The sequence below is a fragment of the Manacus candei genome, unplaced genomic scaffold (genome assembly GCF_025592945.1).
Source record: "Manacus candei isolate 608988 ecotype Guabito, Panama unplaced genomic scaffold, ASM2559294v1 h1tg000072l, whole genome shotgun sequence".
NCBI classification, from domain to species: Eukaryota; Metazoa; Chordata; class Aves; order Passeriformes; family Pipridae; genus Manacus; species Manacus candei.
In genome coordinates, this window is record NW_026138120.1 from 829540 (window position 1) to 851229 (window position 21690).

Below are 21690 nucleotides of genomic sequence, written 5' to 3' on the forward strand. Positions count from 1 at the left end.
CTAAGGCTTCTTTGGTTGTATCCTGAATGATTTGAAGTGTTTTATCTTAATGTGAAAAGCAGAATATGCTAGGTAGGAGTAGGCGTTCTTCCCCTTTCCTAAAGAAGGGAAAGATAAATACATAATGGTAGGAGAATTAATTTCCTCTTAACTCCAGCTGTACTGTCTCCAGGCTTTTTATAAAACCACATAGCATTACTAAGCATCTATTTGCTGGGGGAGTGTGAAATAGCCAGGTGTGCTTTGTGTATAAGTGTATAAGTGAGTGATTGTAGCCTGAAACATCGCTGCAGACACTTCATGAGTCAGATCATTCATGATTGCAATAACGAGATTATTCATAGTAGGCTCCTCGTTGTGACAATGGTCCTTTGTTTGAAGTCTGCCTTGTATATGGGCTATACTTCCGATTTGCAGATTCTTTCTCTGCCAGAAAACAGCATTGCAGCAGGGAACCAAGAGTGAGGGTCAGTGCTGCTAACTTCAGGATGTTACTCAGTGCTGGAAATAATTGGGAAGGTTCATAGTTGAGTTAAAAGCTTTGATCATGACTTTCATTGAGATGGTACTGCTTCCTATGGTTCCTGAGGTAGGTTATTTATTTGATTTTTAGTCTGTTGTCTTTTGGTTTTGTGGGTTGTTTTTTTTAAACTCTTGTCTGCTGATTAAAACTGGGTAAATACTGCCAAGAGTGTTTTGTTGCTCATGATCATGTAAGAGATGTTCTGTCTTTGCATATGCAGTCATTTTGTTTCAGGAAAGGAAGAAAAACACAGCATTTTTTTAGTGTTTGGAATCAAAATAATTTTAAAATTTACCTGTAATTTTTTTTATTAAAACAATGTTTATTTCCCTACAATAACTGTTTTGAAAACCCTGTGGTACAAGGTGATCATCTCCTACAGCAAGATGATTACACTTTGTGGTGGAACCATGACCAGTGTTTTAGGCTTCCTGCTACAATATGGATGGGATTTGTCTCCTTTACAACTGGGTAATCCAGGCTGAAACCAAGGCATGTTGTGCTTCAGACCTTTCCCCCCAGGGGAGCATCCTTGTGTGATCTCCTCACTTGGTGCACAGAACAGTTGGGGTGCTTGTCCCTGATGAGGCAGGATGGGGAGCAGATGTGGTACCAAGTCCTCCTCCTTTTGTGGAATTCCTCAAAACTTGCATGCGGTTCTGCTGGCTGCGCTGAGAGGAGGCAACCTCTGACACCACTGGAAAGATGATGACTGTATACAATATTCATGCTTCCTTTTGAGAAAAGGGAGAGGCCATCCCAGTGCAGCGACAGCACCTCAGAGGGAACCACCAGAGCTGTTTCCTGCAGGAGTAGTTGAAAATAACTGTGTTTCCTGTGCAGGGTGTCAGCCACTTGTAACAGAAACACAGAGCAAACTCAGTTCTTGCAAAGCACATCTGAAACTAAAATACTGCTTTTGCATTTAATTCCTTGATGCCAACCTTTCTTCTTGAAGCTCAGAGGTTTCCTGATGTTACCATTTAAAGCTGTACTGTTTCATAAAAGGTGAACAAGGCTAAAATAAGTCCAATGCAAGCAATATAAAGACTCTGTCCTCTACTTGGGCACGTGATTTTTAGTTTTTTCCCTCAATTAATTACTTACTATGTATTCTACAGGAGAAGATTGTTTAAGTTATGTATGTTAACTGTGAATCCAAATTTGAATTCCAGGTCATTTTGTTGCAAGTTAGCATAATATTTATATGCTCACTTTCAGATCTAAAAAAGCAGCAGTTAATTGTTTGACAGGAAGAATAAAGCATTTGACTATTCTGTATTGTGTGGGGTGTTATGACAGATTTCTTTTGGTTGCATAGCATTCAAATTATACATCAGTAGGGTAACGTTACACTGTTATCTGTTGGCACTTCTACAAGCAATTTCATTATTTTAATAAAAATTTTCAGTGATCTGAAAGCCACTTTGTGATATATATGGTAATAATTATACACATGATTTTTTTATAGTGTTATACAGATCTAAATTTTCTGCATCCTATAGCAAGAAATAGACTACTATTACTCTTGAGATAGTTGCCAGGTAATTGAATATAAAAATTGAATTTTTTTACTGAAGTTTTTAGTGATCTCTGAAGGTATTTGGATTTTAGCCATTTCAGTTGCAGCTGACAAAAATACTTTCGCTGTCATCGTGGATGTAATCAAATTGATTTTACTGAAATGGAGATCAATTTTTTGAGACTGAGCTATGTAAAAATGAGATTAAACAGGAACACAACTTAATAATATTTTTTTTCCCCTAAATGGTTAAAGAATCAGTGTTTAGTGATTTCCTTTTCCACACATGTAGATCAGGGCTGTTTAAATTGCTGGTTTGGACAATGAGCATATTTGAACTTGCTGTGACTACATAAAGTTTCCCAGATGCTGTTGGAAATGTGGCACATCTTGCTGTTTTTTTTCCAGTATATTGGAGAGTGGATTCACCATTCCTAGGTGTCAAGATTGTGCACGACTCTTGGATAGCCATGAAGATGTAGATCGAGTGCACAACAAATAGCTGAACAACCCTTTGTAAATTAACTGAGTAATGCAGATTAGTGTAGTATTATCTTGTTATTTAATGCAAAACATTACTTTTTGAATGAAAAGAAAAAAAATAACTGTAGGAGTCTATTGTCAGTGAACTTTTGACAGTTTGCTTTAAAAAAATCTGGTTTCTATGAAATTGTATAAATTTCTATGAAAATGTATAAAACCTTTGTTGTGATTAGAACTTAGTTACTTAGTTTAATAGGTATTCATGTCGTTTTTGCTACGTGAATAGGCTTGAGGAAGCCCTAAGGATCTTATATAGGTTTATAAGCATTATGAATGTCAGAAAATATATTGGGAGTGAGGGATGCTGACTTCTGACATTATCCCTTATTTGTAAAAGTGCAAACTGAGCAGTAATTATATTGTGACTATAATGATATGTGTAAGGTGCAATGTTAGGATAGGAAAAGATATCCTTGGAGTATCAAGTTTCAATTTTCTTATTTCTTCTTATGTTTTGAGAAGTTCACAGATTTGCGTTTGAAGTTTTATAGCAAATATCAGATTTGAAACTCTTCAGCAGAACTACTCTGACACCATTACTGCGTATACACAACAGAGCAAAAATCTTGACAAGAAAACCCTCCCATTTCCAGTTTCCACGAAAATCTTGAAAGGAACACTCACATGAAAATATTTTCTTAAAATTGTTTGACAGTGCCATTCAAAAATGAGATGTGTTGTACTCCTACTTGTTAGCACAATCACAACCAGATAATGATAATTCTTAGACCTGTGATTATTCATTGCTAAATTTATTAATAATGGTACTATTTCATTCTTATATTGTAGCTTTCTAAAGCGATCTATGTATTGCAAGGCCTTTGTCTTTTACCTCTGTTATAAATAAAACTTAAGTGTTTATGCAAAAAGGAACTAGGGTGACAGTAAAGATACCAGTCACTTCTCACAAGAAAAGAATTCTTAGTCTTGGTCTTCACCTTGTGTAATAATGGCCAAATGACCAAAATATAGTAAATTTTCTTTAATCTTTTTGACATGGAGATTAGCAAATAATATTTTCTACTTTGACTGGTGATCTCTTCATTAACAACTGGAGGCTTCTTAGGGCAGTTCAGTGATGCTTTCAATGCATTTCCTCTTGGATGAGCGCCAGAGGATTCCAATGTGGTCGTTTTGGCACAGTTGATATGTTTTATAAAGCAGGTGTGTACATGTGTGTAATAAATCCAGTTATGCTGATAAATCTGAGCAGATCATTTAAAAGTATGTGTTACACTGAACAAGCTGGTAATTTACCGTGTCAATAAAACAAAATATAAGCAGCATTTCTGTAATGTATGTAATGTTCAGTAATTCTGCAATTTAATGGCTCCATTGTATGAGTCATTTTTAAATTCCTGTTCAAGATATTCTTGATCCAGATGTCCATATATTTTCTTTTATTACTAGCTGTCTTGGACTTAAAATCTGCAAAACTGATTCTCTTCTTGCTTTGCAGTGGTACCAGTCAGTCAGGGTAACCAGCAACAGTCCATGACAACTGATATAAAATTAATGGGGAAATGGAGAACTGAATCATACACATTATATGTAGTAAATGAAAATCATCAGTAGATTTACATTACCAAAGAGTCACTTTTCCCGGTGATGTTCCAGTATATTCTTTGAAATCAAGAAAGCTTTTTAATCCTACCTGTATTACATCAGACTGTTGCTAGTTAGGTTGCTAAGATTCAGCAGTGTCTCAGATGTTCTGGAAGTCTTAGAAAAGCGGACTGGCCATTTTACTGTAATGAATTTCATTGTTAGCATTGTGAGGTTTTGGGCTTTTTTTATACATTTCCTTACAAAGTTTTAAAGTCTCGGTCTTTATTTCAGATTAATGCTTTGTAGTATTGTCCTAATTATCAGCATATTCATTTGTAATCCCATGACCTTCAGAGAAAGGTAGAGGATCTTCAGTGTTTTGTAAAGCTTGTAAAGAGATGAAAAAAATTAAGCTCAAGTGCTATAACCTCCGTGATTACCATTACTGAATTAAAAAAAAAAGGAGGCATTGCAAGGAGACAGCTATATTGCATTTAGTAGTTAGGAAAAGTTCTTCTAAGACCCAAAAGATATGCTGTAGTTTGGTCTTTGTTCCTCAAGTGTGTGAGGCATTTCAAGGGTTATCACCAGCTCTGGGAAGAATTAGCACCTGTGACCAAAGACTTCAAAGATGCAGAGAGAACCGCTACAGAAAGTCCTGGATTCTGCATTGATTTGGGATATGTGCTGAAGGTGAAGATCAGTCAGTCAGGATCAGTAGATGAGTATCGATATTGTGACTATATCTCTATAGTATATCTATTTTGTATCTGTATATTCAGGATCTATGTGTGAGTTGATTATTTAAGAGGTGTACCCTGCATAACATGTTAAATGATAATCCAGTCCCTCATTCTTTTAAATGTTCTATTTGGAAAAGTCCAACATTCCTAAGAGGCCACCTGGATGAGAGTTGATAAACAAGATTTCCCCCTCTGTAGAGGGCATGAGCCCTGAGAATAGGTCTGATCCTGAGCAGACTTACCCTAAATGCCTTTGTTTGAGGAAGTCCATATATTGCTGCTGTTGCCTGTCTTCCTCCTGCTTAGGATACCCAGCTAGAGCTAAGAGTAGCTTTGGTGAATTAGCAACTTCTTCATTTTATTTTGAGACTGTTTTGATCATCAAGAGTATAGGAGCATAAATTCCCCTTGGGATCTGTCTGAGCTGCCAGATGAGACTGAGGGGGCTGTTCAGTGCATCATCTGAAAAAGCAGATATATGAATCCTCTTCAAACTGGGAAGTGCATTTCAAGTAAAGCACTTCTTTTATGTGCCCTGATGCAACGATAGGCAGCTAATCTAGTTCTGTATTGTATCTTTTCTGTATTATATCTTCTGTATATATATAATCTATTCTGTATTATATTTTAGCTATGTATTGTGAGGAGTCTGTAGACTGAAATTCTACATTCATTCTGTTAGGATCTGTAGATAAAAGGCTCGATGCCCATGCAGAACACTGTGAAAACATTTTGTGTGTTGTGCTTGGATTCAGCTGTAATGACATTTTGTGACCAAGAGGAGGAAGGAAGCGTGATTTACAGTATTGGGATTTGTGGTGCTTTCCATTAGTTTTGACACTGAAACAGTATTAGAGCTATTTTATTGTGTACTGCCAATCTTCCCTACGTGAGAGTAATAAGGAGAAAGCAAGAAAACTATAATATTGATGATCAGTGTTGTGTGATAATACATTCTAAATCAAATGTATAAATATCCAGCTAGCACAACAAAAAAAGGCACTGGGATATCTAAACTTGAGTGAAAAATAAAACTTAAATACCCTTTTTATGATACTTCATTTCCTTGATTGTCATATGTATAAATTGAAAATAATTGCACCTAAATTGGTGAAATTCCATTACAGCTCTATAAAAGATAGGAATTAACTCATGCTACATGTTTACTGGAGACTTGAAAGTTCCAATACACGTTGGGGATGATAGTTCTAGAACAGTTCAGTTTAAAGCAAACACTGGCATAGAGGTAATCTTTGTCTCATGGCTCCATCCTTTCCACTTTGTAATAGAAAACAGTATATTTAGACAAGTATTTTTTTGTCATAGTTTTTATGTGTGTTTGCATGCACAGAATGTTTGATACTTTTATATATTAAATATATGCAAATCATATATTGTACAAGTTTGTATATATGTTATTGGTTTGGAATTTTCTTATGAAATCTAAGGCACAAAGATATAAAACTATTGAAATATTTTTTCTTTCAGAATTGATGTTAAACTCTCTACTTACTAACAAGTCATCAAGTATAATAAATGAAACACTCATGCAAACATTCTGCTTACCATTTCTATGCTCAGAAAGATTTGATTTTTTATTGCTTCTCTCAGCTCAACCATTATATAATGACCCAGCATTTCTGCTGCTGAACAAGATTGATTTGTTTTGGAAAACTGATGATACTAATTATTCTACCTGAGCTGTTTTCTTGTATCTCTGCCCAGTCCATGTATTGTTGATACCGGGGTACGGTTCCAAGCCTTAGATGCCTGAATTGGTTGCAGTAAATCTCACTGAATCACAGAATCTGGTGAGTTGGAAGGGACCCACAAGGATCATTGAGTCCAACTCCTGGCCTTGCACAGGACCATCCCCACGAGTCACACCATGTGCCCGAGAGTATTGTCCAAACTCTTCTTGAACTCTGTCAGGCTTGGTGCTGTGACCACTCCCCTGGGGAGCCTGTTCCAGTGCGCAAACACTCTCTGTGTGAAAAACCTCTTCCTAATATTCAACCCAAAACATCCCCTGACACAACTTCAGGCCATTCCCTCAGATCCTGTCACTGGTCACCACAGAGAAGACATCAGTGTCTGCCCCTCCTCTTCCCCTCATGAGCCTCAGCACATGGGTGCAGTATGCAGTGGATGTTATACTTGTAGTATCCTGGACCTTATTTGTATAATAATATTGGAAGTTTATGCCCTACAGATTGAATATGAGTGCAATGAATGAAGAATTGGATGGGAGTTGAATTAGTTCTTCAAATACTAGCTTTCAACTGAAGCTGGATTGAAATTACCCTGTTTCTCATTTAGAACTTGAAGACTTTTTAGAAACCTAAACTAAACAGAAACAGGATCTAAACGGAAACAGAACAATCCTATGCTTTTGGCAACATCCACTGCATATATTCTCCATAGTAATATGAGAAATGTAAAAATAGTTTATCACCATATATTAGTGTCTTGTTCTTGAATGGATGCAACCTCTAGGTTACACAGCATCTATAAAAACAGTGATGTGGACATCAAATATGACAGATTAAGGAAGGAACAACACAGGTTTTATTGATGATGTCTCCAGTATTTAGAAAGAATTGCACTGGGTTTTGTCAGTGTGAAATACATGCGGTGTTAGCAAGACCGTTCATGTCAGCCCTGCCTTGTGATCTTTTTCAGTGATGATGCACACCATTTTGTCCCAGAAGGGAAAGAAGTTAATTAAGTCCTTTACAAATATGTGTGAAATACTCAATCAATAAAATCTTGTAAGAGTGCTGCTTAAGGTTATAGTGTTCATATGTCAGCCTCGGAAGAAAATTCTGATTACAATCCCCACGCGATGAGTGGTTTGTGTTATGTGCACAGTACAGATATCATAATAGTTTTCCTTCTCTTGATATATTGGTAATTTACTGAATAGTGGCATGAGGTAGTGATTTCTTTTACAGCTGTCTAAGATCATGGTATAGTGTTAGTGCTTCATATTCTTCAGACTGAAATGGTTTGGATGCCTTCTGTGTTTTATTGAGATCTGGTGCTATATTTAAATGTATTTTACCTTACTGATTTATCAGCTTTTCATAACCATGTCTGAATTGTCTCAAATACCCTCCTATCCCAAATCATTCTGTCTGTTATAGTCCCTCAGACACCAAGTCCTCACAGCTGCCTGTCCTGTATGATTGTCTGTGCTTTTATTCTCTGATGAAAGGGTAATTAGAGAATAATAATTTAGCCTCTGTGTTGACATACACTTAAAACTTACTACAATAGTCTTTCATCTGCTGCCATTGTCTTATCCAGGTATTTTAAGTATCTCTTGTTTCTTTCCAGTTAACTTCCTAGCTCTCTCAGAGGTGAATTGCTGTGTCCATTAGCCATATAAAACATTGTTGTCTGGGGGGGGGGAAGAAGAGTTATTTCTTTTAGTCAGCCTAGTGTGGGAATTTGGAGAGACAGAATGTAATTAATTATCAAGCTTGAATTTTGGCCAAGGTTCTATTAGACTGAGAGTTACAGTTTATGAACTTCTTTCATTCTTGTGATGATAGAAGGAGCAGGAGGAAGACAAGAGAGTCAGATTTTATGCAAACATAGAGAGTTTGGAGTCTTGCTGTGGCAATGTATTTCAGTTGTCACCATGTTAGGCTGAACTGCTTTATGTGGCTGTAGCAGGAGGATGGGGGGTAAAAATGATAGCACAGCTTCAAATGAAATTGTTTGCAGGGGAAAAAATGGTTAATTATACATAAATCAAGCTCACTAAAACCAACCAGAGCATGAAAGAGCTACAGTGCATGCCCTCTGCCTTTCACATTCTCTTTCCGATTCACTTGGTGCTTTGTGTTGCTTTTCTGAGGCAATTCTTTTCTCTTTATGTGCACCAACACACATTTTGCCATAGTTTGTTGATGGTGACTTTTGGGCCAGATCTAGCGAGTTTCTAGTCGGCAGTTTAGCAGTTAGATCAAATATAAATCAAGAAGTTGCTGTATAAGTTATATTTTAATTCCTCTACTATGTCTAGAGTTAGTTTTGTAGGGAAGAAATAATCACAGTTACAAGTATTAAGACTGAGTGCATCCGAAATCGGAGGGGAGGAGAACCTATGTATCCACCAAGGCCACTTTTCTGCCACATTATTGGGAGCATAAGCCACATCAGCCAGTACTACTGGAGATAATTTTATACAATGGAGAAATGGGACCTGGAGAGTAGATCATGTCTTTGACAAATACATCTCTTGTGAAGTTCCACTTGTGTTCCTTTTCATCACCTAAATTCTTCAAATGTTAACTAATAGTTTATACTACAATGATGGAAGAAAATTATTCAAGGTCCTAACTTTTCTGAATCTCTTGGTTTTTGTGTATTTTTCTTCTTAAATGCACAGTATGCAAAGTCCCAATATGTCTGTATTCTTAAATAATAAGAAAATAATAATTCACCAAAAATGAGATTTGTTTTTCTTCTATCTAAGGAAATGCTTGCATTCTGAAAAGGTTGCAGCACTTTGCTGTGTAATGGTTCCATCATCCTTGTAAAAAAAAATGTACTTCATCCTGTTAAAATTAGAACTACTTAAGAGATGCTGCACTTATTATGAAATTGCAAATCTTCTCTCTCCTGGGAGAAGGTGATTTTCTTTGCTGAAGGAAAGTTAGCATTAATAAGCACATAATCCATGAAAATAGTTTTGTCATAAATGAGTATTGAAGTTTCTACCTGTGGGAATAAATAGTATTGTAGGGGGTAGGAAGAAAAGCAGTGTTCAAGTGCACAGTTATCATTGCTTTTCATCTTCTGCCTTTAAGACTAATTCATCACATAATCAACTAGTTATGAAAAGTGGAATTCACTGCTGAAATGAGAACAGCTGAACTGTGTAGAAAGTGAGCTGACGATTGAAAGAAAAAAGAATCTGTATATTTCTAAGACTAATCTTTGGATACAACCTTGAACCCCCAGTCAAAGAAAATTTCTGCCTTACTTTGTCCCATTTCGACTCTGGACTGTGGTGTAGTTGCACGTGCAATGCCCTCTCTATATTGAGCAACAAACACAAGAAAGGTCAATGATTAACCAACACTTGGCTACTGATCAAAAATCACTGCAAAACATCAGAAATTCTCCTGTGCTGAGGCGGATTTCCCATCCCACTTTCTGCCTGCAGAGGACAGCAGTTCAGGACTGCCCTATCCTTGCCACTGCCTTCTGGCAGGGTGACCCTGAGGGCTGGAATGTCACAGCTGTGGTGGAGCAAACACACCGGAGCTTGGTCTGAGCTATAGCTGCTCTGAAGGCAGAGACACGGGGATTTTGCCCCCACAGAGTCTCTGCTGCTAGTACGACTGGCTAATAGGTGCCTAAGGAGGTGTGCACCAGCCTACACAGTAGCTATAGAGTAAACACACTGTTTGACCTTCCGGAGGGTTTTGTTTTAATGTTTTGTTCTCAGTCATGATTTGTAACTCCTGTGTCCTTTCCCCGGGACTGATGAAATGAAGTTGTCTATAGCTGGATTTGTAAGGAAACAGGAAAGATTTTCCAAGGCATGTTTCCTTAAAAGACTCAGTAAGAACTATCCAGCTGATTACTGTTGGAGGCACTTCAAATCATGTTTCTCATTTTTTTTATATATGCATTTCTAATCATGGAAACAGGAGTGTATTTTTATATATGCTTTTAAAAGAGGGATCTTCTCCTGATAAAAAGGTTTATTTCTGACTGCAGTTGTGGGTATGCTTAGTGTCTCAATAACAGTGTACCTGCATGGAGTGGCCTAAATATTTAGGAGCAGCATGTTATAGTCAGTATCTGATAACATTAGCTTTGCGTTGTACATTTCTGAGGTATCAAGGTATTATATCCTTTTAATTGCATTTTATTCTTGCTTAAGTGCTGCACACACATAACACACAGAGTTTGCAAAGTCAGGCACTGTACCCCACCCGTGACCTTGTCTGGCAGGTTTTTTTCATTATAAACTCATTATCCAGGTCACTTCAGTCAGCTAAATCCTCTTCTTTTTAACCTCTTCTTCATGGGATTCTAGTTTCTTCTTCTGTGGAAATGGTCTATATGGGCCAAATGTACCTCCTTTCTCCTCCTCTTTCCAGCAGGTTTTCCTTGACCTCCATCCTGGGCTGCAGGATGGGCAGCAGCAATGGCAGGGGAATGGCGCTTGTCACTGGTACCCGACATTAAACCAAATAACCAGCACCTCTCACAAATTTGCTGAGGTTCAGAGTATTATGAAATTTGAACTGATTTTAACTGGCCTGGCAAGAGCCACTTCCCTGACTAAAATGCACTCTCTGCCTATTTAAAATAAGAGAAATATTTGAATTCTTGAAGGAGGAGGTACCAGGTAATAGTTTCTCACTTGTGAAATGATGTCTTTTTTTTTCTCCTGGCTTTTATCTTGGAAATAATTAAACCATTTTGGTTATAGTAAAAAAAAATAGCCTGAAGCACACATCCAACATGGAAAGTTTCAGCCCAAAAAATTAGTCTGACAAAATTATAAGCAAGTGAAAATCAGATTTTATGGGAAGTATTGGATAATCCTTAGTAACAGTCTATGTCACAGTTCCCACCTGTGTGTGTAACGAATTCGCAAGGACACTTTCTTTTCAACATGCATGCAACTTGCACACACTCTCATCCAGTGTATTCTGCTGAAATGCATATCACTTAATTAAATAATCCACTTAATGTGCACAAGAATCAGTCTATCTAAATGTGACTGCAGCTAATCGCATGTGTTGTTAAACCTGTTAATTGCTTATCATCTGTTTGCATAGATTGCGTTTTATAACAGCAAATGGAGGACCAACTGCTCAGTTATCCTTTATAACTGTTTCTATTAGACATGTTTGAATAATTAGAAAATTTTTGCCCATGCTCAAAAATGTACAGGGAATTTATCATATAAAAGCTCAGTAATTGAAATGCTATTGTGACATAGAAAGCTGTCTAGCAATTAATGGTTCAGAAAAACAATAAGTTAGTGGAAAGCCTTCAGTCTTCATTCTTCTAATACATCCTTTTGTTTATTTTCTACCACGTTATTTGCAGTGGGAGTCAAAGGAAGCCTTTAGCTGAATATTCTCTACCCCTAGCTGAGACTCTGCTCTGTTTTCAGTACATTTGCCTCACATAATCACTCACTGTTAATTTCAAAAAGCCTTTGATATTTCTGTGTGTGTGTGTCCTAAACAATAAGCTGATCCATTATGCAGCGTGATTTATTGCCTTCTGACCTTACAGACAGCTTTTTCTTGTGGAAAACAGCTTATGAATCTGGGTGTTAACTGCAACTTGAGCACAGATAACTTTCTTCCTGCGTACAGTACCTGTGTTCCTAGGCAAGGTCAGTGATCTGGTCAAGTGAGGCTTGTTTGTTTGGGTGGCCTCTCTTGCCCATATTCCTTATAATAATTTTTTTCCTATATTGAGGTATGCTTTCTAAACCAACTCAGTCCCTGTGGAGAAGTCTTGGTATTTACTGTGACTATGGGTTGGCGATGCAGCGCATCTAGCCTTAGTACTCCTAGGACCAGACTGAAAATACCAGTGTGCTATGGAAAAACAGCAGTAAACATGAACACCTTTCCTTCAGGTTGTTTGTTTTGATGGGTTCACGTTGTGCCATCAGAACAAGTCTGGTGTTGGGTATGCTGGGGCAGGAAGGCTGAACCTTCCCAGGGAGACACAAAAAAGGAAGGTGGTGTGCAGAGACCATTGCCTTAAAGCTTATAATTTTCAGAGGAGCTGTCTGCAGGAATGCTGTAGGCGTGGAGGAATGATGATCTCAGGAGGTTGCTCGGGCTGCACCCTGGGATGTATACCCATTTATGGGAAGAGTCTTCTCACAATGCTATAGGTAGAGCTGTATAAATTTGAATGGGCCAGCATTAAGAAGTTGGATTTTGGAATTTGAGTACAGGAATCTCTGCTGCTTAGTTCTCTGGTAGATACAGTAGATACTTGCTGCTTAAGGGACACAGGAGGGAAAGGGTTAAAAGAAAAAGAGTAAGCAAAGCATTTTGAAATTCAGCGTATATGCACAGCACATATGATCAAACCCTGCTAGAAACCTTCTGTGAGAGAAAGGATGTGCAGTTAAAATGGTAATTTGTTGTTTAGGCAAGTTCTTTTGGTAGAAGGAAGGTGGTTGACTGAATATCCAGGTGATCGTGGTGAGAATGGCAGTGGTTACTTTTCTGGACCTGCTCACTGTCATGGCTTGGCCACTTTTTCCTCCTTTGTCAGTCTTTTCAAGGTGGGCAGAGCTGAGGAGGATTTTGCTGCAGTATGATGGCACCATGCCTTGCAGTCAGTTCCAGTGTAAGGGGAAATAACAGAAAAAACAACAAGAAGAAGGTAGTTGTGGGGCAGGGAGACAAGAAAAGAGTACAGTGGTAATGCCCTGTTCTGTGGGAATGAAGGATGATCATATATTAGAGAAAAACTGGCTCTCATATGCATAGGGATCTGTACCACACATGCTGATGTGCTGATCATGACCAGTGACCTCATCCATGTGCAGGCCTGGATATTGCAGTGATTAAGGTTTGCCTGCCAAGGACTGACTCTCTGGAGGAAAGTGAAGACTGGCTGTTTTTGGCAGAGAATCCCCACTCTTTGTGGAGTCATTTGGAATCTTGTGAAGGCCATGAATCTTACAGTCTTTTCTTTGCAGGGCTTTAAAGGTGGATGGCAGATGAAATAAGTTCATCCACTGGTTATTTCATTCCTCAAATAAATCTGCTTTCTATTTGTGCCTGCATGAGCTCACTGATTTGCGTTCTTGTAATGTGCTCTTTCTCTTTTCTTTTATTTTTCCTGGACTATCTTACTGTAGAGTCCCCAAAATCCAATACCCCACTGAGTTTGTTGAGACGCAGAGGAATGGTGATACCTGTTCCATTTGCAGGCTGATGGGAATGTCAGCACTCCCTTGGAAAGGGTTGTGACAGTCTGGATGAGCAACAGTCTAGGATGAATCCTCTGTCGCTGCAGGTGCTCTCAGCTGGATGCAGAGTCATCAAGACATTTTAACTGAACTAGGACTTGGTCTGTAACTCTGCATTTCCAGGCAGGGAAAGGCATGCTAACAGGACCACTGTTTCCCAGCAGTGCTACTCTGCCCTTTCCAGGACATGTCAAGTCCTCGTTAACATCTTATGCCCACTCTTGACGTAGTTCTAAGATGGCAGTGGTTGGTATTTCCATTTAGAGTGACTAATTTTTAGGTTCCTTTCATAGTTCTGCATCTAGAAGTCCTGGCTACAGCATACTGTAAGTATATATGAAATTTTCCTGTGGTCCCCACAGCTCTGCAGTAAAGGTGGAACTGCAGAATCCCAAGAGACAGAGCATTTTCCCATAAATTTTTTACCCTGTCTGTTTTCAAATTAACTGAGGATGGATGAGGGGGAAGATGAAGAGAATGAATAGCATAATAAAGCTCCCCTGTTGCATGACTCCCAATTTTCAAAGGATGTTTGTAAAAATTGCTGTTGCTTCTCTTCAAGCTGCTGGGGGGCACAAGTCTTTAGTCAATTAAATTCTCATTTTTGGATATTTTTTTTTTTAAGCAAGGCTTCTTAAACGTCTTTCTGCTGTTACATGTGTCTAGTGTCATTTTACTAGCTAAAATAATTGGATAAGTTTTTTGTATTTTGGGTATACTAGATAAGCAAATAATAATGGGAAACATGAAAATATGGTTCATATTAGGAATTAAAAGTTGATGTAATCTGAAAGTGAGCCACATGAGTTTGAATTGTTTGACTAGTTTAGTTCATGCAACTGTGAAAGTAGTTGAAAGGAAACGTAAGTACATGTGACTTTCCAGATACAACACTTTGTTATTCTGGATAAAGCAGAATATAATCTAAAATTATGTATTCCTTTTTGTGATAATCCTTTCCAGTCTTAGGAGGGCAATCAAGATAAAATAAGATCTGTGAACTACCATTTTTCTCATAAGCTGTAAAAAACTTACTCTGGTAATTTGTTCTTGAGTAGGTGAATGTGGCTGTTCTTATTGTAGTCCTAATTTTCATTTTGAATAGAGATATTAATCTGGAAAGCTGTACTTGATTTGTATTTCAAAAAAAAAAAAAAAAAGAAACCCAAAAAACAACCAGCTGGTGTAATATCTATAGGCCAGGAATAATTTTATCTAAAGTTACTAGCTTCTTCAATAACAAGTCATCCCTTCTTCTCAGTGTAGTTTATCCCACTACTTTTTTCATCTATTTCAACTCCACTGAGGGCTGGTATCCTGAGAAGACCTCCATTCATTGTGTTTTGTGTCTGACCTCCCAACAGTAGTACTTGTTTACCTAGAGAGATAATTGTTTTCTGGAGACCATCCAGCTGATAACTTACTTTTTCATTAGAGCCCTTTTTCCTATTAGTTATCTCCTGTTAGTTGATCTGTGTCATTTGATAAAACTAATTAGGTAATAAAAGACTATTTCTGAGCTCCTCCCTTTAATTTTGGCATGGTGAAATGTACTTCTTGGCTCCTTGCTCTTTCCACATAAAGACAGCCTTCAGTTGACAAACAACATTAATCCAAAAGAAAACAATCCAGTTCACGCATTCTCTCTTGATATATCCCTGTGCCAGAATAAAATAGTTCCTAGCAAATTATTTGTACCAAAGATAGTGACATAACCCTGGCTCTGTTTTAGAGTTTTGCAAATGTTTGCAGAGCTTCTCAAGAGGCCAGGCTAAAAATACTCAATGAAACCATTCAGAATTCTACTAAAAGCATTTTGTTTCCTAGGACTTTCCTCCCTTCTGAAAATGCCCCCCCACAGCTGCATGGCATTTATTAGAAGGTGATGCAGGTATAAGGTAGGAAGCCACATTTTATATTTTATTTTAAAATTTAGGCTTATTTTCAGGTTTCCTTTTTAGATTATGTACTTCTAAAAAAAAGAGAGATCTCAATGGGAGGTAAGTTTATTATTAGCTTCAAGTTGAAGTATACTCATACAGTGAAAAAGAGGCTGATCAGATGTGTCACAGTGTGAAAGTTTGAGGTGTCATGATATACAGCATTTCAAAGACAAATAGCCAAGAATTGCCATTTCTATATGGACAATGGTCTCTGCTGCACCCTAATGAGGTAGAAATTGCCTGAGGACACTGGTGGATTTTTTTTCTTGATTGCTGCACCCCAGAACAAGGAAGGCTTCAAAGGTTATATTGAGAAGAGTATGTAATCTGCTCTGCTCAGATATGAGATCTGTAGAAATCTCTGTAGTCATTTTCTATTCAGCCTAGAGAAAATCTGTCAGAGCCAGTGAAATTAGACTAACAAAAGGATCTCATCAGTATCTCTCCTGTGTTTTGCACTCAGGAAGGTCATCTCTCTTAAAAGAGTGGCTTCTGCCTGTTCATTGTTCAGTGTTAAATGTGACCAACACTTTGGTCAGGTCTGAAGAACTGCTTTGATATTAGTTGCATTTTTACTGTGTCTTTTATTTACTTCCATGTTAGAAATCTACTATTGGGATGTTAATGTTGTACTTGCAGAGATTTGGAATATACATCATCAGGGATGCAAGAGCCCCAAAATAGCAGTGTGTGAAATTTTAAAATCAGTGGTATGATAAACTCGGATAGTACCAGAGTGTGTTTATAAGTGAGTCATGTGATAAATAAATGATGGAAGTGATAGTGAGAGGCAGTTATAGAAGTAAGAAGGGACTGGTTTAAAATGAAAGAAAAATTGAAGTTTGTACTTTTGATTGTCCTGATTAGATTCAGAAAAGGTTTTGACTTTGCTTTCTGCCCCTGAACATTTTTTCTTATCTTTTCTAGATGCACTTACAGCCAACATGACTCATGGGTATTCAGCTTAAATGCCCAAAATGGTTATTATCCTCTGGAGCTGCTGGTTTTCCTAACAGGAACACTCCTGAGATATTGCAGTTTATAACCTATGATAATGTTAACTAAATTTTTTGGCTATTTTGACTATCATACCTTGTATCTCAGGCAGAGTTAATTCTGGATTTCTAGCATTTAACATAAAAGCTTTCCAAGCAAATACCAGTTACCACTGCAAGGGAATTGAAAGCATGGACTAGCCTGCCATTGTGTCAAATCTGATAATTGCTTTTCACACATAAGCAGCTCTGGAAGTCCAAACTACCAAGCCTGTTTGTCCTGTGTGCTTTCCTGTAACACACTGCTCCTTTTCACTTCATATAGTTTCTTAGCCCTCGTGGCCAAAATTCAGTGCCACGAGAAACCCTTGTCAAAGCCTTGCATGAATTGTTCCAGTGCTGTGCTTAGTGGTGCATCAGTGAATTGTATCCTGCGTGGTATGATTTACAGCTTACTGTGAACAAATTCTCCAGGATTATAGATTTGCTAAGAGATAGTGTCGAGAGTCTCTGTATTTATAGGCAGCTCTGTGGTGCCCATCAGCGTGACACTCATTTTCCCACAGGATCTTTTGCCTGTAATGCCTGCCCCTGTTATAAATGAAGATGTGGAGCAGTGCCAGAGGTGCTCTTGCCAGCAGGGTTATGGGCTCATTTTGGCCTAACCCGAGAACAAGAGCAACAGATAAGGAACAGAGGAGACTACAGCCTAGTTCTGAATGGAGTTGCTGTTGGTTTCTGTCTCGGCTCAATGTTTAGCTGTGGTCTCTGCACAGCTGTCAAGATCTGGTCCATGGGAAGGGAGAGAGACTGCTTGGCTCATACTGCTGCAGTCCTGTCCTAGGCACTGCAAAAACAAATGTGGAGGTGCTGTTGAGAAGGAGCACTGCTCTGGGTGTCCTGGAAGGACACAGCATAGCACCTCTACTGGTTTTTCGACTGGACAGGGCGAAAGAACTCCCCTGTCTGCTTCCTGTGTGTGCTGCCAACAAATGCTGCTTGTACAACTGACAAGAGAAGCAAACCTGTCCAACCCCATCCTCACATGTAAAGACAATGCACTTCAATATAACATGTCCTTTTCATTGCTTATTAAAACAAAGCCATTAACATATAGTGGATTAAACCATTAATATTCACATATTCACTCGTAGAGGGTCCACAAACCCTATCTATATATGGGATTAAGAGTACAGAGCTGTAGGTGTTATCAGTGAACAAGGAGCTAACAGCCATGCAGCTTCTTCCGAATTCATGAGAAATCCTTGACAGTATGTAAACAGTTGCAGGATTTTTTCTGTAGTAGGGATTGCTGTTGTCACACCAGATTCTTTTCAGGTTCGATCACATTGTGCTTAGGTGAGACAGTTATTGTTTTGTTGGATTTTTCTTTTGAATGAACACATCAGAGAAATGCCTGAACCCATCTGAAGATTTTAAGGGGAAAACTCCACCCTATTTCACTGCCATGCTTAGTGTGAGCTTTGCTGGCAATTTGGTAGGAGATGACAGTTTGTGCTTTTCTCTGGTGCTAAAAAACAATGTTTTCTGATGTATACCAAAGTTACATGGAATACATATAAGAACTAAAATTGAGTATACCTCTTGCAAAGCCGAATTAAAATTAGAAGGAAAATACACTAAATTGTGGTTCAAGTGGGTTGTGGGAGTGACTTTCTTCTATGCAAAATTTAAAATAAAAGATAAAAAATGCTAAAAGCTAACAGCAGCTAGCACTGGTAAACAGTATTTGTCTTCAAAGAACCATAGGGATTTTCATGAATTTCAAAAGATCCGTAAGTGGAAGAGATGATTTGACTTGACTCGCAGATACTGCAGTCAAAGTTAAGAAGTTAAGTAGCTGTCTGTAGCATAGCCAAAATGAAATCTGACTCAAGAATTCCTGATTTTTCCCCATGTTGTCCAGTTGCTTGACTGTCTGCTTGACAGGCAGACTGACGCAAAATTGTCAGGAAGGTCTACAAATTGTTCTTGATTTTTTGGGGGGTTTTTAGCAGTTAGATACTTTGGTTCTAACTGATTTGGTTGTAACAGACAACGTTTGTACTGCAGATGCATAAAAGTGGTTTGGGCATGTCTGCTTCTGAATATATTTTATTTTTAGAAACTGCAGAATTTTCCCGTTCTTACCATTTCCTGTGGTTTTACTCTGGAGCATGATGGATGAAGAAGGCTATTTGTGTGATTAAGGTATGAGAATAGAAACTGGGTTTACAGTTGCAAGTCAGATGTGATGGTCAGTCCCTTAAACATAGTAGCAACAAATGAACTTCTTCATCTATAAAAGAATATTTGTATTATTAGAAGTATGTGGGAGAGGTGAGGCTGCATTAAGATTTTAAAATCCCTGTGGGATCCATGTAGGAAAGTGTCCAAAAGTGTCTGTAGAAGTGATATTAAATCAGAGAAACAGTACATTCACCTGTAGTAAGCAGTGAGAGAATTAAGCTAAACAGGAACAAGATGCACTGGAATAAGTGTTAACACATGGAGTTAATTGAGAACAATTAGGTCTGTGTGTAGACAAGATCTACATAGCCCGTTTGAACTGCATGGTATTATGTGAGTAAAGGGTGCAGGATTAGACCTTTTGTTTACAGATTTACCTAATGCTTTAAACTATTTGGATGAATGGTGTTACACAAATGTTAGTCATAATTATTATTTAATTATGACCACATGTTTACTTTGAACATAGTCCTATGCTTAATATGTAGGAAAACCAGGATAATGTTGCAGCTTCAGTGTGTGAGCTGCTGTTTGCCAAGCAGCGTTTTGCTAATGGCTTCTCCTTTCGTGGGATGAAAATGCCACCCTGGACGGTGAAATTGCACCAGTTGTGGTATGTAATAGGCAAATAACTTTCATAAAAATACCTTCAGCTAGAACATTTTGAAACATGCATCTGAGATAGAATGCTAACTTATTAAAATTAATGCTATTAAATGTGCCGCTTGTGTATCATTTCAAAATACCTGAGATGCCAGTATTTCATTTTGGTTCCATTGAGAGAGCAGAAAGCAAATTTCATGGTATGATTCATAAGATCAGGAGTGCTACAGAATTTCTATAATTCATATGTTGCTGCTTTAATTTGCATTTAAATGTTTGAACTGTTATAAAATTTTGGATTCTTTAAACTTTATTTTTTTTCACTCCTAAGCAGAACAAAGTTGTTCCTTCTTTAACTTTGTTTTGAGGTATTCCTTTGATCAGATCTTCCATTTCGCATACTGTAGAAATCTTAAGATAATTTTATGAATGGCTACAGATGCAAGCAAGGAAGAGCTTAGTGGTTTGGTTTTTTTAATCTTTTAATTTTTGTTCTTTTTTTAAGGAACCTGATCAGAAATATAATTCTGAGGGGTGTATTGTATATCCTAGGTTGCAAAAGTTGGGATGCTTTCTATCCTGTCCTTTTTACTAAGTTAATGGGGTTTTTTAAGTGACTGAAGATAATGGACAATATGAACCTTTTCTTTAGAATGCTTTAGAATGCTTTGAATGGAGATACCTCAGTTCTTCCATCTGTGGCATTTTACAATGATTGTCAGTGCTACTGAGAGTGGAAAAAAGACCTCTCTTGAGCACAGGCTGTGCACATGGACTTCTGTGCGGGATCAACCTCATTAATTCGACAAATATTAGTCTTTCCTTTAACCCAATACAGGAATCTTCCAATTCCTGACTGAGTTACTGAATCCCATATAGTTATTGCAGATCATGTTTTTCTTGTTGTTTAAGGCACTTGATCTTCCCTGTGGGCCTCCCCTGACACGCCCCTTTGTAGAGGAGCTTGTGAACTCTGTTCACCAATGTGTAGAAGAAAATCTCTGAGTCTTCTGGTGGCATCGGGCTTACAGTCACATGACACTTCCCACGTGCACCAAAAAAGCACGTATTTCTGTACTTCAGTTTTCCTGAACACCTGTTTGCTTTGCTGAGACATGACTTTTCCAATACATTTAAAAAGAAAATTAAAATATTCAACCGTTTAGAATAAGTGTATGTTTTCTAAACCAAAAAGGGGTGACATGCTGATTCCTGCACAAGAGAAGAAACTTTTTTAAAAGTCCTAGGTGTTCAAGATTTACTTAAACTTTCTTTCACATGAATGCCATTCTGTTCTAAATGAGTGCTTCTACTTGAAAAGAAAGTATTTTGGTGGAAGTAACTTACATTTTATTTGAAATTATTTCTGAAAGGAAGTTTGGTTTTGAGAAACCATTTCATCCCTTCAGTTTATTAATTTGGTGTAGAAATAAAGGTAAAAATAATTTGTGAATGCCGTTTCCTTGAGAGGGCTTGAGTTTTTGCATTCCTTTGCCTTCCCCTGTGTTTTTCCAGCCCTGCCATACGATTGAATGTTTGAATATTGTAGTGTCAACAGCTCCTTGTATTTTCACTTGATATGGTTGAGCAAAAGTTTTGACATTCAGCTGAAATGTTTGAGGAGCCATTACCAGCATAATTCTGCTTCTTAAGTAAATCTCATCTCAGTGCTTGAAATCTAAATGGATTAATATTTTTAATGTCTTGTTTACAATGCTGCCTATGAAAGCCTGTATTTGTCTACTTGCCAACCTTCCTTCTTGGCCAGGAACCGTTCTGGCGTGAATCTCAACGCTGGGCTCCCATCCATTTTCCTTGAGTCTCTCTGGTTCCCTCCCTTTTCCTCAGGGGCTCTCTGGAAGATTGTCAGAAGGGCTTTAATTTCTTGAGCAAGTCAGCTTTTTTTGACTCCTAAATATTTCTGCCCCAGCCCTGAATTTCAGAGTTTGCCAGCCAACCACAGATGGCTTGCCTCGGTGGTGTTACAAAAAAACACATATTTTCTCAGGTTTTGATGAAAACAAACCTAAAAAC

The 21690-nt window shown here is 37.9% G+C and overlaps 1 protein-coding gene across 19 annotated transcripts in view; it reads left to right on the top strand.

The window, feature by feature from the left end:
- Positions 1–21690, top strand: part of THRB (thyroid hormone receptor beta) — a 161301-nt gene that overhangs the window by 57979 nt on the left and 81632 nt on the right. For 5 of the 19 annotated variants that reach the window (XM_051808404.1, XM_051808416.1, XM_051808413.1 and 2 more), the window contains one exon: positions 15693–15763. The exons of 12 other annotated variants lie outside the window; for them this stretch is intronic. The gene's annotated coding sequence lies outside the window, so the exon portion shown is untranslated. Of the gene's footprint in view, positions 1–15692; positions 15764–18928; positions 19015–21690 lie in introns of all 19 variants that reach the window. 2 more of the 19 variants (XM_051808418.1, XM_051808417.1) reach the window with 1 other exon arrangement.